Source organism: Hemiscyllium ocellatum, chromosome 4, assembly GCF_020745735.1.
Source record: "Hemiscyllium ocellatum isolate sHemOce1 chromosome 4, sHemOce1.pat.X.cur, whole genome shotgun sequence".
In the NCBI taxonomy this organism is placed as follows: Eukaryota; Metazoa; Chordata; class Chondrichthyes; order Orectolobiformes; family Hemiscylliidae; genus Hemiscyllium; species Hemiscyllium ocellatum.
Genome location: NC_083404.1, coordinates 29238789 through 29261849, shown reverse-complemented (window position 1 = coordinate 29261849; position 23061 = coordinate 29238789).

The following is a 23061-nucleotide window of genomic DNA, read 5'->3' as shown; positions in this document are numbered from 1 at the left end:
AGAAGATGGCAGGTTTAAAATGAAGCACTCGCCTTAGCTAATACTAGGTTTGTCACACAAATTATGTGATAAACTCTCTAATGTGGCACTTGACCCTGTTAGCTTTCTTCTCTGAGACACATTTCATGTGAAGGAGCCACAGCTAACAATTGTCGTGTAATGTTGTGAAAAGTGCAATGTAAATGAAAACCTTTCTTCTCTTTTTATTCAATTGCACTCGATTTAGATTTATTGTCATATTTATATAAAAATATAGTGACAAGTGTTTTTTTCACATGTTATATGCAAAGGGTTGCCACAGTCTATTGTTATCTTGAAACACTGAATATAATGCAAGATTTCACTGTAATTGAGCTCATCTAGGGAGTTCATTTGGGAATGTTAATAATTAAAATATACAGTGTGCCTGTTGTATTAATGCATAGATTTCACACTAGACAGTTTTGTACCTTGAAAAACTTATATGGTGTGACATTCTAGTATAAAGGTGCCCCAGTCACCTTCAGTCTCTGTATTATGGAGTCAGCGTAATGTCTTCAGTCAATCAGCTTCGGTATATAATGTACAGCAATATCAGTACATACAGAATCCAAGTTAAATGTGTAAGTCTGTGATATTGTAGCCTTCTAAATAGTTAGTGATGTAAGTCAACTTCAGTATATCTCACTCAACAGAACCTGCCTGCCTGTTATGTATATTACACAGGCTAACATCTAGAGAACCACAAACAGTAGCACATGGGCACTAAAAGCTAGTCATGACAGCTAGCTAGTGGCAGCACGTGAATGCTAAATGTCAAAACGTGCCAATAGCATGGAATTTGTGAAAGCCCCTTCATCACGGGCTTACAGAGTATTCAAAGAAAACGTTCCTGATGAAGGGCTGATGCTCAAAATCTCGACTCTCCTGCTCCTCAGATGCTGCCTGACCTGCTGTGTATTTCCAGCATCACACTCTCGACTCTGATCTCCAGCATCTGCAGTCCTCACTTTCTCCTGGACCACCGAGACTACTGAGATAGCACAGGGCAAATGTTCTTCATCAGGACTCATGACATTCAGGCAGAGTTGAAGGAAATAACTGCTGTTCTTGTTGCTCAGGTCTTCCTTCACGCAGACGTTGGTTAGTTCCATCATTTGGTTTTAAAAAACGGCATGAAAATCAAAAGGAAGGTGGGCGTGACATTACTTGGATTTCAGTTTTGGTGCCAATGCTGTACAAAGGAATCCTCTGATGGTCCTAAGGAATAGCAACTGCATGACATATTCTTACACTGGCATTGTAAAGACAAAATGATAGAAAATTAATAGATATCATGGATTTACAATGTATTGGCATTCTGTCAGAATGTCCATTATCCCAAAGCAAGCAGAAATCTTTACTTTATAGGGTCAGCAGTAACTGATAAAGAGACAGGCTTTTGGGTTTCTTAAGGAATCAAAGCATATTGGGAATGGGCAGGAAGATGAAATTGAAGTTCAAGATCAGGCATGATCATATTAAATAGGAGAGCATGTTCAGCGCACCACACTGTTTCTTCCTGCTCCCAAATCTTGCATTCTTGTATGTAACCACGATTATTTTCTGTTTTTCAATTACCAGGTACTTCAAAAGCTTGGTAAGGCAGATGAAACGAGAGATGAACAGTTTGAAGGATTTGTGCAAAACTTCAAAAAGCAGGAGGTAAGCAACAATGGATTTGGTACTCAGGCAGTACACTCTTCAATCCACAGGACTCCCTCGAGTGTATGTGAACCAATTAATTACATTTGAGGGTAGTATCTTTTGGTTTGTTTTATTCTTCCATCTGATGCTGGCCGGATCGCTGTTTGTTACACATCTTGAACTGAGTCTCCTGTCCGGCCAGTACAGAGGGCAGTTAGCATCAGCCATATTTTGTGAGTCTGGAGTCACAGACCTGATAAAAGACAGATTTCCTTCCACAAAAGGCTTTCTCCTATTAATTGTTTTGATAATAGCTTGCACCTTTCGCTTTCTGTAGCCAATCTATAACTTGATGATATTATGATCCCTATTCCTTACATGTTGGCTATGGTGCATTTGTCATATCATTTCCCTAAAACAAATCTAATGGGGCCTCCTGTCTCATAACATTGGATAATCACCAATCAATAAGTTTTTCCTGAACACTCTTAAGAAATTTTTGCCCCTCTGAACCTTTTACTTTATTATTATTCACTTCTTTCAGTACACGGGCGGCATGGTGGCACAGTGGTTAGCACTGCTGCCTCACAGCACCAGAGACCGAGGTTCAATTCTCACCTCAGGCGACTGGCTGTGTGGAGTTAGCATGTTCTCTCCGTGTCGGGTGCTCCGGTTTCCTCCCACCGTCACAAAGGTGTGCGGGTCAGGTGAATTGGCCATGTTAAATTGCCTGTAGTGTTAGGCTAGGGGTATGGGTGGGTTGCGGGTTGGTGTGGACTTGTTGGGCCGAAGGGCCTGTTTCTACACTGTAATCCTTACACCTCTCTTTAGCTTCCCCAAACAAAAGCTTTTCCAATACTTGATATCCTACAGGATGCATCCAGTAGTGCAATGGTATCTCAATTGTTTCTTAACTCAAACTAACTAGATTCTGTCCTTGACCCTTTCACACACCGTCTCTCTCCTTAATCAATGTTGCCAATCCTCCTTCTTTTATTTGTTTGCTATCTTTGCTGAACACCTCATAACAGAAAACATTTAGACACCAGTCCTGCTCTTTTCAGGTTTGCATTAGCACCATAACATCATATTCCTGTACAGCTAACTGCATTCTCTCTTAGTTTGACCCCACATAATGCCTCAATGTTTCTTATGGTGTTTTCAAGTCTGTCCCAGTACTGTGTGCACCTTGTCCCTCCTTGCTAAAGCTACAGCGTGATTCTCATCCCCCCTCAAATCAGTTTAAATTTTCACCAAAAATATTTATAAACGGCCCAGCCTATTGTTCTCTGTATCTATATATGAAGATACCAGGTGAAGAAATGAAAATTCTTTGAATTCTTCCGTACTAAGTGATGCTGGCCTCATATTTATGTTATGGAAGCTAATATAACATTACAGTGTGATAATCACAGATCATCAGCTATCACACCATACAATGATGTGTCACACAATCCTTGGTTGTTCAGCCTGCCCTCTGTTCTCCAGCTGTTCATTTACATTCTGGACTCGAGCAGCAGGGAGGCAACATACCGTCCTGAAACTACAGCTGCAGCTGCACAAACAGCCTAACCCTAACCCTATCTATTCCGCTCAGTATAGAATCCCCCATCGATATTATTATCCCAGTCTTTCTTCTATGCCCACCCCCTCCCTAATTGCATAGCTGGGCCATCCTTGAATGATGAAATTTTAATGGTGCAAAAGGAGGCTATTCAGCCCATCCTATTCTGTGCTGGTTTTCCAAATTGTGACTTAGTGGCATTCTCCTGCCTTTTAACTATATCCTGCATATTGTTTCTATTCAAATAATCATTTAACGCCTGAATTGAGCTGTCTCCATCACACATCCAGACAGCAGATTGCAGAGCCTAACTACTTACTGTGAGGGAAAGCTTTTACCTCACATTGCATTTGCTTTATAAAAAAATAAAAAAAAGTCTGTGCCTCCTCATTCTAGATCCTTTTATGACTCTGTAATAATTTTTCCCTACTTATTCTTTCCACATGCCTCTTAATTTTGAACATTCCCGTCAAACCTCATCGTAGCCTTGTTCTCAATAAGAAAGTCTGTCCCAACCTTTCCAAACGATTGTCATCAGTGAAGTTTCTCATCTCTGGAACCATTCTCATAAAGCTGTTCTGCACTCTCTCCATTCCATTCACATCTTTCCGGAAGTGTGCTGCTCAGTATTATATACAATACTTCAGCTCAGATCCAACCAGTGTCCTATACAAACGCAGTATAACCTCCTTGCTTTTACACTCTAAGCCCTTATTAATAAATCCTGGATATATTTGTTTTATTTACTGATGTTCAGCTGTTCTGTCATCTTTAATGTCTTATGCACATTTACACTCAAATCTGCTCACTCTTTAGATTAATACCTTGTGTTTTATTTTGTCTGTCTGTATTCCTTCTATTAAGATGTATCACCCCTCACTTCACCACAATGAAAGCAATAGTAAACAAAAGTAAAATTCATGTTATCAGAGGTAATGTATTGACATGGACAGTGGACTGGTTGGCAGACAGGAAGCAGAGAGTTGGAATGAACAGGTCCTATCCAGAGTGGCAGGCAGTGCCCAGAGGGGTACTGCAGGGTTCAGCGCTGGGACTCCAGCTGTTCACAATATACACTATTGATGTGGATGAAGGAATTAAATGCAATATCTTCAAACTTGCAGACAACACTAAGCTGGGTGGCAGTGTGTGCTGTGAGGAGCATGGTAAGAGGCTGCAGGGTGACTTGGACAGACTAGCTGAGTGGGCAAATACTTGCAGTTTGATTTGGATAAATGTGATGTTATCTACTTTGGTCGAAAAAGCAGGAAGGCAGATTATTGTCTGAATGGTGGCAGTTTAAGAAAGGGTGAGGTACACCGAAACTTGAATGTTGGCATGCGGGTAGTGAAGAAAGCTAGTGGCATGCTGGCCTTCATAGAGAAAGGATTTGAGTATTGGAGTAAGGATGTCTTGCTGCAGTAATACAGGGCCTTGGAGAGGCCACACCTTGAGTATTGTGTGCAGTTTTAGTCTCCTAGTCAAAGGAAGGACATTACTGCTATTGTCGTAGTTCAGCGATGGTTCACCAGACTGATTCCCCGGGATGGCTGGGCTGACATAGGAGGAAAGACGGGATCAACTGAGCTTGTATTCCCTGAAATTTAGAAGAATGAGGGTGGGGGGGTTGCGTGTGGGATCTCATAGAACATGTAAAATCCTGTTGGGACTGGACAAGTCAGAAGTGGAAAGAATGTTCTTGATGTTGGGGAAGTGCAGAAGGGACCAGGCTTATGAATAAGTGGTAAGCCATGCAGGACCAAGAAGAGGAAGAATTTCTTCACTCAGTGAGTTGTGAACCTGTGGAATTCTCTCCCACAGGAAGCTGTTGGGGCCAGTTCATTAGATATAATCAAGAGGGAGCTGGACATGGCCCTTGCAGCTAATGGGTATGGAGAGAAAGTGGGAAGGGGATACTGAGATTGCATGATCAGCCATGATCATGCTGAATGGTGGTGCAGACTTGAAGGGCCGAATGGCCTACTCCTGTTGTCTATGTTTCTATGAAATTCATCTGCCATCTATCGTTTCACTCCACCAACTTATCAACGTCTTTTTGAAGTTCTACACATCACCGCCTCCACTCCATTATTATACACTCACTTCCACTAGCACTCTGTGGACCTGTGCTCCCTCCCCATGCAGGAACCCACCTTGTTTACTTATGCAGAGTCCTTACATCTCACACTCAAATTACAGTCTAATTCAGCTTCCTCTCACAATAATTAACACGTGCTCAAACAGCAACTATCAGCTGATTGACAATTGACTGTCACTGACAAGCTGTAACTAGACAGTTTAACAAGCTTGCAGTTTCTTTTTAAAGCTAAATAAAATTGTTAAACTAAATTTCAGCAAGAACTCCAAAAATTTCCACTTGCACCAAATTCCCAACTTTAGGAATCTGTGATCAAGGCCTTCAGAGTTTCACTCCTGCCCCATTTGTGTGGCACAAATATTACTTGGTAATTTAGAAGCTGGATCCTGATTACTGACCTGATCTTTTTGCATGTGTAGAAGGACTGTTCTTTTTTTTGTCGAATTGTGAGTAGAACTGAATACTACACTGATCGGCAAATAGTTGATGTGATAATGCAAAGTGATTGCAAGTGACTGAGGATGTCTGGACTTAGGATAATGACTTGAGGAGCTCCTGCAGTGTTGGCATGTCTCCAGACTGTGAAGAAACTTTACCTCGATCCCATTAATTTCAATTTTCCTACAGTTTCTAGATTCTTGGGAAGATGCAGACCTAACTGTATCATTGCTGGACTATTAATCCAGAAACTCAACTCATGCTTCAGGGACCCGCGTTTGAATCCTGCCTTAGGCAGATGGTGGAATTTGAATTCAATAATATATATCTGGAATTAAGAATATACTGATGATAATGAAAACATTGTCATTGGAAACTCCCATCTGGCTCACTAATGGGAAGGAAATCTGCCATCCTTACCTGGTCTGGCCCACATGTGACTCAATCACCTACAGTAATGTGATTGATTCTCAACCAGGTAAAAACAATGCTGGAACCCAGATTTTGGATAAGTGGTGCTGGAAGAGCACAGCAGTTCAGGCAATATCCGAGGAGTGATTCTCAACTGCTGTCTGAAATGTCTGGGCAGCCTGAAATGGAGCGGCACGATGGCACAGTGGTTAGCACCGCTGCCTCACAGTGCCAGGGACCCGGGTTCAATTCCCACCTCAGACAACTGCACTGTGTGGAGTTTGCGCGTTCTCCCGGTGTCTGTGTGGGTTTTTTCCAGGTGCTCCGGTTTCCTCCCACAGTCCAAAGATATGCAGGTCAGGTGAATTGGCCATGCTAAATTACACTGTAGTGTTAGGTGTATTAGTCAGGGGTAAATGTAGAATAATGGGCCTGGGTGGGTTACTCTTCAGCAGGTCAGCGTGGACTGGTTGGGCTGAAGGGCCTGTTTCCACACTGTAGGGAATCGAATCTGCAAACCCTCTCAGTTGTATCGATCGCCACAAAATCTCAACAAAGACATGGAACTGATGGAGCACCTAACATTGACCAAGGCACCAGAAAGACAACAGCAAAAATAGCCCTGTTGACCTTGCGAAATCTTCCTTTCAACATCTGGGCGGTTGGTGCTAAAATTAGGGGATGTGTTTCACAGACTAATCAAGCAATAGACTGACATAGTCATACTCTCAGAATCATACTGTAAAGATAATGTCCCACACACTCGGGATATATCCTATCCCATTCACAGGACAGATCCAACAGAGTTGGTAGCACAGTAGTTGGGGAGGAGTTGCCCTGAGTCCTCCACATTGATTCCACACCCCATGAAGTCTCATGGCCTCAGGTTAAATACAGGAAAGGAAATCTCCTGCTGATTACCAAGTGCCATCCTTTCTCAACTATAATTGTCAGGATTGGATTTGTCCCGCTTATTGTGGATAGGACAAACATTGGGCAGTTTTTCACAATGTTGAGTTATCAGTCATTCCTAGGCACAGGACTCCAGTATTACAGCCAGGATGTAGTCAAGGTTCATAGGTTTTACTGTTTCAAGTGGGTTTCTTGATGCCTTTTAAAGTGAATCATATTGACTGAAAGTTGGCATTGAGCTGTTGAGATGATAGAAGTTATGCCTGAAAATAATTGCAACTAATTCAGATATCTTGACTTTTGCAATAATGTGACATTGAAACATTGGATTCTTAAGGGGCTTGTTAGGATAAATGCTGAGAGGAGGTTTCCCCTCATGGGAGAATCCAAGATCAGAGGGCAAAGTCATAGAACAATGGAGCAGTAATTTACACTTGAGATAAGGAGGCATTTCTTCTCTCAGAGGGTTGTGAGTCTTTGGAGCGTTGCCAAAGCAAGTTATGGGGGCAGTGTCCTTGGGCATATTTAAGGCTGATATACATGAATTCTTGATCAGTCGGGGAAATCAAGGATTATGGTGAAAGGGCAGGAAAATGTATTTTAGGAATAAAGACAGATGTTGCTGGAAGAGCTCAGCAGATCTGGCAGCATCTCTTGTGAGAAATCAGGGTTAACATTTCAGGTTGAGTGACCCTTCCTCAGAATTGTGATTTCTGTCCACAGATGCTGCCGGATTTGCTGAGCTTTTCCAGCAATTTCTGTTCTTGTTTCTGATTTACAGCATCAGCAGTTCATTCAGTGCTTATTTTGCGTTTGAGGATTGTCAGCTCAGCCGTGATCCTATTGAATGTTGGAGTAGGCTTGAAGTGCTGAACAGCCTACTCCTGTTGCTGTTTCTTATAGTTTCACCATTATTGATGATGGGGATAGTGATGAAGTCTCATTTTCCAGTTAGTTGATTAATTGCCCAGCACAATTCATGACTAGATAGGTCCAGGATTTGGTTATGAGATTGCCTAGCTCTGTCTACAGTATGTGACTTCTGCTGTTTAGCAAGTATGTACTCCTGGATTGCAATTTGATCAAACTGGCCCCTCAAATACACATATGACTGGGTCAGCTGCAAACATTCTCTCTGTTACGGATGGAAATTGGGTCTTTCTCATTAATGGAGAAATAAGGACTGCAGATGCTGGAGATCAGAGCTGAAAATGTGTTGCTGGAAATGCGCAGCAGGTCAGGCAGCATCCAAGGAGCAGGAGAATCGACGTTTCGGGCATGAGCCCTTCATCAGGGCATATGCCAGAGACGTTGATTCTCTTGCTCCTTGGATGCTGCCTGACCTGCTGCGCATTTCCAGCAACACATTTTCAGCTCTTTCACATTAATGCCTGTAATCAGTTGTGTTTGGCTGGAAGGATTATGTGTTTTATTACCCTCAGATTGATTGTCCCAATTAATTAATTCCAGCAACAAGATTTTTAGTGCATTAAAAGAAACAGAAGTTATTTATTACCACACATTAAAAAGCAATATCTCATATGCTTGTTTTACATGAAGTAAATCTTGTACAAAAATTAGGTATAGATAAAGGTAAAATAACACAATGACAATCTATCATTTTATACATTCTCTTTCATGACAGATCTACAGTTCAATTGATGAGATGATAAACTGAAAAGAGTGCAGAAAAGATTTATTAGGCAACCTGGGCTGGAAAGTTTGAGTTATAAGGAGAGGTTGGACAGGCTGGGACTATTTTCCCTGGAATGTAGGAGACTGAAGGGTGACCTTATAGAGATCTATAAAATCATGAGAGGATAAGATAGATACCTAATAGCTTCTCCCCATGATAGGGGAGTCTAAAACAGGATGTCAGAGTTTTAAGGTAGTGGGGAAAGATGCAAAAAGGTCCAGAAGGGCAATTTTTTCACACAGAGGGTAGGGAGTGTCTGGAATGGGCTGCCAGAGGTAGTGGTGGAGGTGAGAATAATTTTGTCATTTAAGAAACATTTTGACAGGTACATAGATGGGAAGAGCATGGAGGGATATGGACCAAATGCAGGCAAATGGGACTAGTTTAATTGTAAAAACTAGATTGCATAGACATGTTGAATTGAAGGGCCTATTTCCATGCCGTAAACCTCTCTGACCCTATGATACTTTAATTGAAGTTCTTGTGAAGCTGCAGATTCTTATTAAGCTGCAAGCTTCTTGTAGTCAATTTCCAAGAGTTTGCTTCTCAGGTGAAGTCAAAATTGGAACAGGCTGGAAAGCTTCTCGGTCTGGTTGTTTATTAGCTTTAGATACTTGCAGCTTGTTATAATTTCAAAGTTGTTTAGGTTGATTATACATCCCATATTGGAGATTTCACACCTTGAAAGTTTGAGACTGTCAGTGTCTTTACAGTTAGAAGATCCACTCAATTGCTATTACATTTTGAATTAGTTTCTGCTAAACCATTGAATCAACAAAAGAATAGCTTTAAGTAGAATATATTGGGAATATAGAACACTTCTGTTGCACGTATAAATGCAAACTTCAGAATCTTACCATTGAGTGGCGATTGCCTTATTTCCATACATTTGCATCTTATCAAAATTCTAATCCACCTCATTTATATGGCATTTCTAATTCTTCTCTCTTCCACTGGGAAACTACTCAGCAGAAATTCCTGCTGTGTCATTCAGAGCAGGTACCTGGTGCTGCAGCTCACTGAACTGTTGTCCTGGCTGTGGTGCAATTGTCTTCAGAACAGCATCTCTGAATGCTCCATGGTCACCATCCTTCTTGAGCCTTCATTCAGCAAACCACCAGCCTCATCACATCATACTGACTATTCTCGGACAAGAATTTGGTGAGCTGCAGCCACAAGATACTTGCTCTGAATGACCCATCAGGAATTTGGCCTGTGTAGTTTTCCAGTGGAGGAGAAGGGAATTAGAAGTGGCCTATAAATGAGGTGGATTTGGATTTTAATGTGATGCAAATGTACCTCACACAGAACTTTCCTTTAGAGCTCAAGGACAGCTATGACTTGCATGTTCAACCAGGTTTTTTTGTGCACAGGGGGCTTTCTGCTCACGTGGACACTTGCATCTTATGATTCTTAGCTTGCTTAATAGCACTTGCTCACTTTGGTGCTTAGTTGAAAGCTACCAGACTTTTAATACTTCAACAGAACAGGAAGTGCGGAAACACTGACCAGGTTTGGCAGCGTCTGTGGAGAGAAAAACAAAATTAATACTTCGAGTCCAGTGACCTTTCATCAGACCTGCCAGATTTCTACAGTTCTTACAGTTTTTGTATCAGATCTCCTGCATCCACAGATCTTTGTTTTGTCTTTATACTTGACATTGCTTTCTTAATGCACACTTACTGCTTTCAGCACTGACTTCCAGGCTGTCAGTTTGTATGTGGTTTGTAAGTCCAGACATACAGCAATGTGATTGACTCTCCGAAATGGCCTAGCATTGAAATGTTCAAAGGCAGGGACGAGCAACAAATGCCAGCGTTCCCAAAGACACATGAAAGGATAGAGTAAGAAAAGCTTGTTCTTGCCTGAATAAGATTAGTTCGCTGTCTCCAGATTGTTTGGCTGAGATATTTGTAAATGTTTCAGTAACATCAGGCAAAGTCAGTCACCTAGCTCCTCCTGTCTTGTGTTATGTGGGCTTGGGGTCGTCATCAACATCAGCAGTAACAATCAAGGCTAAGGAGACACGTCTGTCAATCTGGCCCATGATCGTAGATAGTCCTGGACCAACTGCTGGTCCGAAACACAGAACTTCTCTCTTAATTACACCCTGTAGGAAATCTTCAATATTAACAAAGGGAACTATTCGCAATATTAATGGAAGCTGGTTAATCGTTTTTTTGTGAAAAGGACAACAAAAAGGGCATGCTCATTTATACCATAGATGTCAGAATTGGATGAGGAAATGTTGCTCAACTCAGAAAGACATGAAAGGTTGGACTCAGAATGAAAATGAATGAATACCTGCTCCAACATAGATTAATAGCCCCACTATAACTAGATGGCCCTTTATAGCAACAGTGTGCTAGGAGTTTCAGACTCTGCAGGTAGGCCATGACAACCATCTGCTCATCATGTAGAGAGAGGTTTATTCTTCCTGGATTGACTATAGCAATGAGGTGCTGAAAATGTGTTGCTGGTTAAAGCACAGCAGGTTAGGCAGCATCCAAGGAACAGGAAATTCGACATTTCGGGCCAGAGCCCTTCATTCCTGATGAAGGCCTTTAGCCCGAAACGTTGAATTTCCTGTTCCTTGGATGCTGCCTAATCTGCTGTGCTTTAACCAGCAACACATTTTCAGCTCTGATCTCCAGCATCCGCAGACCTCACTTGTTACTTGAAGATTTTAACCTACTGCGAATCCTCTTGCAAGGATGCCTTCCTTGAAGAAGCTTTCTTCCTCCCTCTACAAGGATTTCAGTGAGTCTCTCTCTCACTGCACCCCCCAGGTCATCTCCTCTGCACAGAAGCTCTTCAGCCACGTTCTCAAACAGACCCGCTACCACAGCCACATCTCCTTCCTCAGCACCTGCCTACGGAACCGATTGATCCCACACGGACTCCGGACTACATTCCAACCAACAAAATTTGGACCCAACCAGGACAACCTGTACCTGCAACAAATCCGAAGCCTCCAGCAACAGACCTCCTTCCGGATCCTCCGCTCCACCCTTGCAGCCATGCGTCGCTACCTACATTCCCTGCAATCAGCCCTACCCCAGCTCAGGACAACACTCTCAGACCTGCAAAGGACCTCTACTGTTCTTCATCTACAGAAGAATCCACACACTAAACAAACAGTTCTTCCTAGCCATATCAAAAATTAAAGACAGTAAGTACCGAAAACTTTCATGTACTTACCCCCACACTCGTGGTTCCTCAACTGTTCCAGAATCTTCTATCGGCCTGTCGGACGCCATTACACATGTGGCCGCTACAGCGCCCGCGGCACCAACGGCCGACGATGACCGTGACGTCACTTCCGCCCCCACCGACCTCGCAGCCCCCGCGATCGCCGCCCAAACCACCCCGACGATCACCGCACAGACAACCGCTTCCACGATCGCCAGGAAGATCGCCGACAGACTCGCGACCCCCGCGGCTCCCGGGAATAACAACGGCTCTTTCGTCGCCACAACCATTTCCGCCCCTTCGGCTGCCGTCGCCGCAGCCACTTCTGCCCCCACTGACATCACTAACCTGCATGACCGCAACGCCTCAGGTGTCTCCGCCCCAACGCCGACTCTCGTCGCCACGCGTAACCCCGCCCCCATGCTTAACCCCGCCCCCACACCAAGCTTCGTCACCACGTCTAACCCCGCCCCTACGCCGATCTCTGCCCCCGCTCCCTAACCCCACCCCCACTCCCAGCTCCAGTCCCACACCAGGTCCTAGCTCCCAACCTTGCCGGATCTTCACCATCTCTCCAGACCTCCCCCTCTCTGAGGATGAAAGATCAGTCCTCATCAGAGGCCTCACCTTCATTCCCCTACGTCCTCGGATTAATGAGTTCAACACGCGGCAAGATATTGAACAATTCTTCCGCCGCCTTTGCCTCCATGCCTACTTTCACAACCAAGACTCCCGCCCACCCTCTGACAACCCCTTCTCCCACCTCCAACACACCCCATCCACCTGGACACCCCGTGCTGGCCTCTTACCCACCCTCGATCTATTTATAGCCAACTGCCGCTGCGGCATTAACCGACTCAACCTGTCCACCCCTCTCACCCACTCCAAACTCTCACCCTCAGAACGTGCAGCCCTCCACTCCCTCCACTCCAACCCCAACCTCACCATCAAACCGGCAGACAAGGGAGGCGCGGTAATAGTTTGGCGCACCAACCTTTATACCGCTGAGGCCAAACGCCAGCTCGCGGACGCCTCCTCCTATTGCCCCCTTGACCATGACCCCACCTCCCACCACCAAACATTCCTGATGAAGGGCTCTGGCCTGAAACATCGAATTTCCTGTTCCTTGGATGCTGCCTAACCTGCTGTGCTTTAACCAGCAACACATTTTCAGCTCTGATTTCCAGCATCTGCAGACCTCACTTGTTACTTATAGCAATGAGGTGACCAGAGAGTTGCCCTTCAATAAGATTGGAGTACTTTAAGTGTGGTAATGAATTTGAGATGACATTTGTTTATCTGACTGTATCTTGATTGGTCATGTGCTCATTGATCAATTATCTGCTTCTTGTTTTAAACTAGAAGCAGTGTGGACAAATTCAGTGAAAACTCTTTGACATTGGAGCAGTTTGATGGGCTCTTGGGATTGACTGACAGCGCATTCTCAAATCCTCTTTCAGTGAGGATGCTTGCTGCAAAATAAATGCCTTTGTTTCATACATAACCAACCAGGGTGTGGTGCCAAAAATAACATGGAGCACCTGATCATCCTCTAAAAAGCCTTGTCTGCTGGGAGTGTACATTAGAAGATTGAGCACACGCAGCATGAGAGTATTGCAAACATTAGTGCAAAATGTTGCATAGAAAGAATAATGTCCAGGTGAACCCAAATTAACAGTGACTGCACATTGGGAGTGAGAAATTGGAAAGTTCAACACTTTTCTATACACCATGATCGCTTCTCGTTCTCCCAGGTAGAGACTAGTGCCCTCCTCAATGCTGGGTATGGTGGGTACTTGGCATTTATTTGGGTAAAGCGGTCACCATCCCACAGCCAGATCAATTAATGCTCTGGCAGAAAAGCCCACAGATGGCCTCTTGTCCTACCAGTTTGCTCTAAGTGCACACAATTAATGTCCACTTAAGGACCTTGTTCTGTCTGTATTAAAACACTAGGAGGTGGCGACCTCACAAACTAGAGAGCACAACAAGATAATTCCAGCCTGCTTCATTGTAAGCTCCTCTCAGGCGACACTCATTCAGCGTGGCTAAAATCCAGAATCAGGAAGTGGGGAGCTCAATAAGGTCCACATCCTTTCATTTCCACCCACCACCCCATGATGTCATCCACTTGATTCCTCCTCCCACCATCATTCATCTGTATCTAGGTTGAGTATTTAAATAATTTCACAATGTGATTTTGTGAATGTTATCTGCTCTTCAACAGCATTTACTTTTAATCTAAACATCTGTAACTCCGTGGGGCGGCATGGTGGCACAGTGGTTAGCACTGCTGCCTCACAGCGCCAGAGACCCGGGTTCAATTCCCGCCTCAGGCGACTGACTATGTGGAGTTTGCACGTTCTCCCCGTGTCTGCGTGGGTTTCCTCCGGGTGCTCCGGTTTCCTCCCACAGTCCAAAGATGTGCGGATTAGGTGAATTGGTCATGCTAAATTTCTCGTAGTGTTAGGTAAGGGGTAAATGTAGAGGCATGGGTGGGTTGCGCTTCAGCGGGTCAGTGTGGACTTGTTGGGCCGAAGGGCCTGTTTCCACACTGTAAGTAATCTAATCTAATCTAATCCCACAATATGAGTTACAACCCTTGCTGAAAATGGGATCTGTTTGAAGTCACTACTGAGTTGAAATAGCCCTGCTGTCTTCAGGCTTCCCTCAAATGGTGAAACACATCCTGCTCCCTTTTCTCTTCCAGTGAAAATGGGGTGGAACTTCTTAAAATGCTTCTGCAATGTCTGCAGAGTCTTATGACTTCCAAAAAGTCCTGGTCTTGATGTTTGACCAGGCTGGAGCAGAAGTTGAGTTGGGTAGGAATGAAGTGCAAGAACAGAAGGGGGTGAAGACTGTTCACTCCAACAACATGGACAATAGCTGAACTTCACTGGGACAGCTGGATCTGTATGAATGGTTCAGAAATGGGTTAATTTTAAGTGTCTAATTAAGAACCATGTTGAATAGTATGAACCATTTAGGTTGCAGTGTTTGTCTGAGAGTTTCTTTGCATTTTAACTTAAGTTTAGAACTTCTAATATTTTGTATGAGATTGTGTCTGAAACAAATTCTGGAACTGTAATTTTAATTAATGTCTCAGGAGGTAAGTTATTATGTGTTCATTTTGCAAAAGATCACTAGTTGATAACTTTTCAAGGCTGGACGCCATGAAGCTACCAAAACATTTGGTTAGTTATTCAGTCACATTTTGCTTCAATAATGAACTGTGCATGTTATCAAAATAAATCGACATGCTTTCCAAGTCTTATTCAATAGCTGGAGATATTTTTATTCTTCTTTTTCAGGCAGAAGGCAGTCGATTACAGAGGGAACTACGGGGCTATCTCACTGCAGTGAAAGGTTGTAATATAATTTTGAAATCTCTTTTAAGATTTGTGTGCTGGACATGAAATTTGACACGTAATTATTCAGCCAATCCTAACGTTTCAAAGCTGCTAAAACCTTTACAATTCTATTGAGCCCATCATTTTTATACATGGATTTACTGTTTTATCAGGCTCCTGCAATTTCAGTGGGAAGTTTGACTAGCTGACTGATGGTTTGGAGAATCAATACCACCACAGTATAACTTTGCATGATCCCACCTTGTTTGGTTCCCTGTGGGGTTGCTTATAAAGTCTGCAGGCTTCACTGTCTATTCTTCACATTAAGTGTGCAAAAAGAATGGAGGCTCCAATAGGGTATCAAAACTTGTTAAATTCATCTTTTGATTTTCAGGGTTTGGGAAGAAAATGAATTTGTGTAATATTTTGGAAGAACTTGAGTTGCTGTTGCCGTTGCCAGGGAATCAAATCCAACTTAGATACCCTACAGAGTGGAAACAGGCCCTTCGGTCCAACAAGTCCATACCAACTCTCTGAAGAGTAACCCACCCAGACCCATTTTCCTGCCTGACTAATGCACCTAACACTATGGGCAATTCACCTAACGTTTGTATTGTGGGAGGAATCCAGAGCACCTGGAGAGAATGTGCAAACTCCACACAGACAGTCGCCTGAGGCTGGAATTGAACCTAGGTCCCTAGTGCTATGAGGCAGCAGTGCTAACCATTGTGCCAACATGCCATGATACATCTTCTTCTGTGCCATCTTTCAAATAACCCAGCCCCACCAGTCCACTGCGGTAAAAAAAATTCCACATGTTCAATCTCTTAGAAGACAATTTGCACCTTCTACCATGAAGACTAATGCAACTCCTCTGCCATTTCCTGGTTCACTTTTGATATGTCCCCAGCCTCATTCTCTAAGGGGTCTACGTTCATTTTGGCCTCTCCCTTCCTTTTTCAATGTTCAAAGAAATGTTACTATCTGTTTTTATTTACTTGCTAACTTACCCCCAAACTCACTTTTTGCACCATCTTTTGTTGGTTTTTAAAACTTTCCCAATTCTCCACCTTATCAGTAAACTTGGCCAACATTTCACCACGCCTCAGGTAAACCTCATGGGTAGTGACTGCCTGCATCCTTCATCCACAGGGATTTGCATTAGCAAAGCACCACATCATCATGTCACATCTCTAACTCAATTATAACAGTTCACCACTTCAAGATTGTATTTTAGAACTCACCAACACCTTCCAATGCATTGCTACCAGCGGGGCTGCTTTGCATGCAGAAAAAGGCACCCATCTCATGCACCAGAACAAGATGCATCTCAAGGCTCTTAGCTTGCTCTCTTAGCATTCACTGTCATTGCAACTATTTGGATGCTCAAACATCACTGCCTTGCTTTGCCTTTTGTGCATAAGCACCTTAGTTAAAACTTACAGTTTCACGTAACTCCTGTCTTGCCTCACCTTTTACCTTTCACAGAAGTTCAGGCACACTTGTCATGTTTGCCAGTAATAATCAGTCAAGGAGATGGACATATTGCTACACAGCACCACACTACATTAATGCCATATCTAAAGCATTGCCAACAACTTACCTGCCTTCAGCCAAATGGTCATGTCCAAATGTCTACGGGAAGTGGTCCTCAGTCAAATCAGGAAGCTTATGAATAGTCATGGGTACTGGCACCATAAATCAAGAACATCATCTGATATCAGTCCAGGGGTTTGGATATGGTCAGTTGGACACATGGCACAGTCAGTTTCAGGAGTTCCATACCATTACAATACATGGTCAGCCCTGCAGGTCTGGGAATAGTGGTAAGTCTTTGGAGAAGGTACACAGAGATCAATCAGGGATCTGGTCCATCGTCAGTCAGGGCTGTCATTCCAAGTTGGTCAGCCCATCTTGGCCTTCTCTGCTATTCTCCTGGGGTGAGACAAGGGAAAGGGATTGACTGGGATGGAAGGGTCCGACACAACTGTTAGTGTCCCAGGGTGAGTGAGTAAGAATCCTAAAGGGCAGGAAAGGTTAGTTGTCTGGGTGTGGTGGGTGAGAGCAGTTGAGAGAAAACACTGTATGAAATATTGAGCATGGTGGAATTTGAATCTCACTGGGAGGTGAATGCAATGCAAGGTTAGAGTGGGTGTGAGGCAGCAGAGAGAAGATGGTGGCCCTTATGCTGCCAGAGTGAAAAACTCCATGCCTCAATCCATTGTTCTGATATTTATCTGCTCGGCTGTACTGTGCCTCTCATTATCAACGATGGGTGATGGTTCTGTTGTATATCAGCTTCCAGTCCATCATTATCAAGTTGATAATGATGGAAAATATAGGGTTCTTCTGGCATTATCGTCTAATTTAAGTACAAGCATGCATTTTCAGCAAGCTCATACCTGGCAATCATAACATTCACTGGAAAATAACATAGCTAGGTGTACGTGTTGATGGGGAGGGATATTGATGGTGGATATGCACCTGTTCCTCCCTTTCTGTTGTTAGGACAGAACAAACATTCTTCGATATTCTACCTGTTGGTCCCGGCTTCCATCCCACTCACCAGTTTACTTCATGTACAGTCCTGTGGTCAACAACTATTAGGTACAGTTCAAACTCAGAAAGAACCAAGGTTATGTTTCAACTATTTATGTTGACTGAATTTCTTGAAAGATAGTTGGCCTGGTGGCTCAGTGATTAGCATTGCTGCCTCTCAGAGCCAGGGATCTGGGTTCTATTCCACCCTTGGCTGACTGTGTGGAGTTTGCATGCTCACTCCCTGTGTGCGTGGACTTTATCCAGGTTCTCCGGTTTCCTTCCTCAGTTCAAGAATGTGCAGTTTAGGTGGATTGTCCATGCTAAATTGCCTATTGTGTCCAGGAATGTGCAGGCTAGTTGGGTTAGGCATGGGAAGTGTAGGGCTACAGGATTGGGGATGGAGAATGGGAAGACTACTTTTCAGACATTTGGTGTGGACTCGATGGGTCAAATGACATCCTTCCAGACTGTAGGGATTCTATAGTCATCTTTCTATGACATCCCATTCAGCTAATTATCACCATTCTCCATGACTTGAAAATGGAAAATTCATTTATATTGAAAAAAGAATAGTCAACAGGAATGCATGTATTATTATCTAAAATCAATGTGTAAATGCACATCTTTAAAGGAGCTGACAATCTGGTCTATTTATTTTCTTCAGGGATGCAGGAAGCCTCCACGAAGCTAACAGAGTCACTACATGAGGTCTATGAGCCTGAATGGTACGGCAGGGATGATATTAAAGCTGTGGGACAGGTAGGATCAAGAGTTAAGAGGATCAACTACTTCTTAACAGAAGACTGATCGCTTGTTATGTTCTAATGAATAATCAAACATGAATTCTTGTTACTATGTGCAATATTAGTGATGCAGAATGGCAGCTAGCTAAATTATGACATTCATTGAGATTTAGGTGAAAATGTTTGAGATGTTTCAATCTTTGAAGGGGATATGGAAATGCAATTATTTTATATTATTAAAGAGATCGCTATCTTTAATTTTTCTCCTTGCAAATAATTGGATTCACATCAAGATATAAGCCTTTGGCTCATCCAGTCATTTTTAAAAGGGCAGTATTCTGGATTGTTGCAATTGGGCCATTTGGTGTAGAATGGATAACTATTCAGAAATAAGTTGACAATTCCTGCATTGTAGTTTGTGGCTAATTTGTATATATTGTCCTGAAGTGGACTCTAATGCAACAACTTATGTAAAAGATTAGTGTAATTTAATCAGATGCAAATGAAATCTTGTGGGCATTCTGATTCACTGGAGCTATGTAAGGGGGTAAAAATGTCAGTGATATTGCACACGTTTATGTCCCTTTAAGGGTTAATTTAATGTGCTGTCCAGCTATGGCATCAGAAACTAGTAAGATGCAGTGCTGTGCTGCTGTTTTTGAGAAACCAATTTGCTTCACGACTTCAACCTTGGAAGGAAGCAGAAGCAAGAACTTGAAGGCTACAGAGACTTGGTGTCTACTACCAGGGCTTAGCAACTGGCGTGATGACATGCAAAGTCTTTGGTATTAAGGCATAACTATCTCTGACCACCAGCTTAGAGGTTCACAATCTCCTGCTCTGCGGGTCTTTACTATCTCCAATGGTACCATTTTAAACAGTAGATGTTGTATTGAAGGCTTGACTTGCCTTGTCTTCATACTGATTTTTGCTCTTCTGTCCCATTCTGTTTCATGGCTTGCCTTACCTGTATACGTTTTGTATGTCACCACAAATGAGGTCGAAAATCTTACAAATGTATATTGCCAGCTGTGCTTTTCATTCTCGGCAGGAGCTATCGAATTTTCAAAGCCATCTTGCCCCTGTTCTACCAAAAGTTGTTGACCTTATTTCAAGCTGAGTCATTAAGTGCACACATTCCTTGCCATATGTATAATGTCAAATGCACTCCCTTGCATAGTGTCTGGTTGCCCATTTGCGCCACTGACCATCTTAAAGATCAATTGTGATGCCTTGTAGTCAACTCCAACTGGTTCCTGGCTACTGTTCCCACCTATGTTCAGGTCAATTTCAAAGCTTACTGGTTCTTTAAAAATTGAGACTTCAGCCCCTGACAAGTTAAACGTGAGCATTTTAACACATCTAAGTGGAGTCAGTTGGGAGTACAACTAGATTGCCTTTTCCCTGTCCTGGCTATAGTTGCTAGAGCTAGGATCCAAACTGGCATGCACTTGGTGCAAATATTTCAGCCACACTCTCCACATGCACCTCCCCCCCCCCCCCCCCCCCCCCCCCCCCTGCCACATCCCCTCTTCTGTTCATGACCTTAGAGAGTGTGAAATGTCATCCCTGTCACTGTATGTGAACACAAAGTCTCAGGCAAATATATACATCCACTCTGCGTTTTTAAAAAAATCATTGTCAGAATATGGTGTTGTCTAACAAGATAGGCAAATAATAGCCACTTCTTAGTGCTTGGCAAGGTTTTCTTCCTGGAAGTAAGTTGATGAGTGGCTTGCTTGGCCATCCCAAAAGGCAGTTAGTTATCAACAATGTTGGTAAAGAATTGAAGTCATATATAGACCAGAATGAATAGATGACAGATATCCAAGATAGCAAAAGACTCAGATTTCACAGTCCATTCCTCCAAGTCTCTTCCTTCATTGTTTAGAGAATGGCTTCTTTAAAAGTACTCAAGGGTTTTGCATTGCCATTCCTCCTCCTGCTTGGCATTGCTAACTATCAGCTTTGTTTCAACTATACCTGCAACTGAGTAATTTTGACTGGAAGATATTCACACTCAAGTGTGCATCTATTTTTACCTGGAAGCTTGTTATGTGGATATGTATCAGGTCATACCATTCAATCACTGTTTATCATTCACATATCACCACCTGTTTGTATATTTTGAGGCCTTGCCCATTATTGCGTTGACCATTTCTCTCTGAATATTCCAGATTTTTGATGTAAGTCATTGTTTTCAGATGCTGATGAACTATTACTGAGCTACTGTTTTTATTCTTTCTGAAATGATCCTTTCCCTACTCCTCAGAATTGTGACTTGCTGTGGGCAGACTTCCACCAAAAACTGGTGGATCAAGCTTTGTTAACCCTGGACACATACCTGGGCCAATTTCCTGATATTAAGGTAAAGCGTGATGAGGAAATATTCAATTGATACCGATTATTGAATTTCATATATGCTGCACAGGTTAAGTTTAGCTTCGGATTACATTGTAAGTCAAGCTCAGTATCAGCTAGTAAAAAATGAGGTCTGCAGATGCTGGAGATCACAGCTGCAAATGTGTTGCTGGTCAAAGCACAGCAGGTTAGGCAGCATCTCAGGAATAGAGAATTCGACGTTTCGAGCATAAGCCCTTCATCCTGATGAAGGGCTTATGCTCGAAACGTCGAATTCTCTATTCCTGAGATGCTGCCTAACCTGCTGTGCTTTGACCAGCAACACATTTGCAGCTCAGTATCAGCTATACAATTGCAACTGTGCAATATCAATCTGTTCTGATTTTCAAGAAGTTAATAGGAATTAAAGTGACCAATCTGGTATTCACCAAAATGATCCCCACTGAATCTACATACAGGTATATTACAGTGTTATGAAGTAGATGCCTATTTAATGTTTGCAGGCAAGGTTTCATTTTCAGTACAGAGCTTTGGTAATTGTGTATTTGTGAGGAAGTCTGCCAGTGACGGTGGGGAGGCATTGACTAAATTTTTTCCCGTGTACCTCCCCACTCGTGAAACTCTGCAACAGGAGGAATTGTGGACAGCATCAATTTCAATACATTTAACAACATTAAATTGACATACATAGACATTGTATATTTAATTTGTATAATATGCACTTGTTTCCTGCAAATTTAGTCCTATCTTGTTTCATAACCTTTGTTAAAATAGAGCAATATTCCCTTCCCTCCCAACTCCCCAATTTAGCACTGAGGGTTTTTGAAATAACTCCACAAAGGTCAGTATCCCATCACCAAGCCTCCCTTTATTTACATGTGGTGAGTCCTTGATACGATCGAGCTCCCTCAGAGCTCTGAGAGTCAACAGGAATTCTGATACTCCTGTTGTTATCTGTCACCCAGGGCTCCCTGATTGGATCAGATTAACATCCCCAATTAGGGAACTCATAATCTATGATGTCCAGTTGGCTGACCTTGTCACAATCACTACAGTTTTGGTTTTGAAGATTTTGCTAGATTAAGTTATTGAGTAAATCTAAACTACATTCCCATGAAGGAGTAGCGCTCCTCAGGATTCCAACAAAATGAAATCCAAGCCATTGATGCCCCAGGCTATCTATCCATATACAAGACTCTCAGAATATTGCATTCAAAGTTCCCTCACACCATTAGGTTTCACTAGAAACAAATAAACAGCTTCTCCACATGATTCAAATCTGGCTTGGCACTCAATATTCAGTCAGTCAGCTCCTACCCCACACATACCTCCATCAGGATTGAAAATTCATTCATTTTGGCAACTGAATCTCACTTTGTCCACCACTGGCTTAGTATCACTGTTCAACTGTTCATACAGTGTGTGCTAACATTTTAACAATGCATCCGACAGGATAAATGCAGGAAAAAGACTTCTTTGTCCTGTTGTTTCAACCACTCAGATCAACTCTGGGCTACCCTGTGAAGGCTATAATTATATGTTCTTGGGCTTCTATATCAATTAGGCCTCCATGTTGTGCCTGACATTGCTGCTATATCCAATAAACTCACACTGTCTTTTGACCTCATGTGAACTGCCAGAGCCTTTAGCTCTGTTGACAACCTTGTTAAGTTGATGCTTACCCCTCTCCAATGTCACAGGCCTTAAAATGCCAGAGAATGTAAGTCAGGCAAGCCATTTAAAGTGAATTGTGATCCCTGTCAGAATATCACCCCCTGGGCAGTGAATGTGAAAATCTAGGAGAAAGTGAGCACTGCAGATGCTGGAGAGCAGAGCTGAAAAATGTGTTGCTGGAAAAGCGCAGCAGGTCAGGCAGCATCCAAGGAGCAGGAGAATCGATGCTTTGGGCATAAGCCCTTCTTCAGGAATAGAGCTTATGCCCAAAGCGTCGATTCTCCTGCTCCTTGGATGCTGTCTGACCTGCTGCGCTTTTCCAGCAACATATCTTTCAGCTTTCAATGTGAAAATCTACCCCACTGTAGCACCGAAGAGAATGCAGAGTGGGAGAGGATTGGGTTTGGAATGCTGCA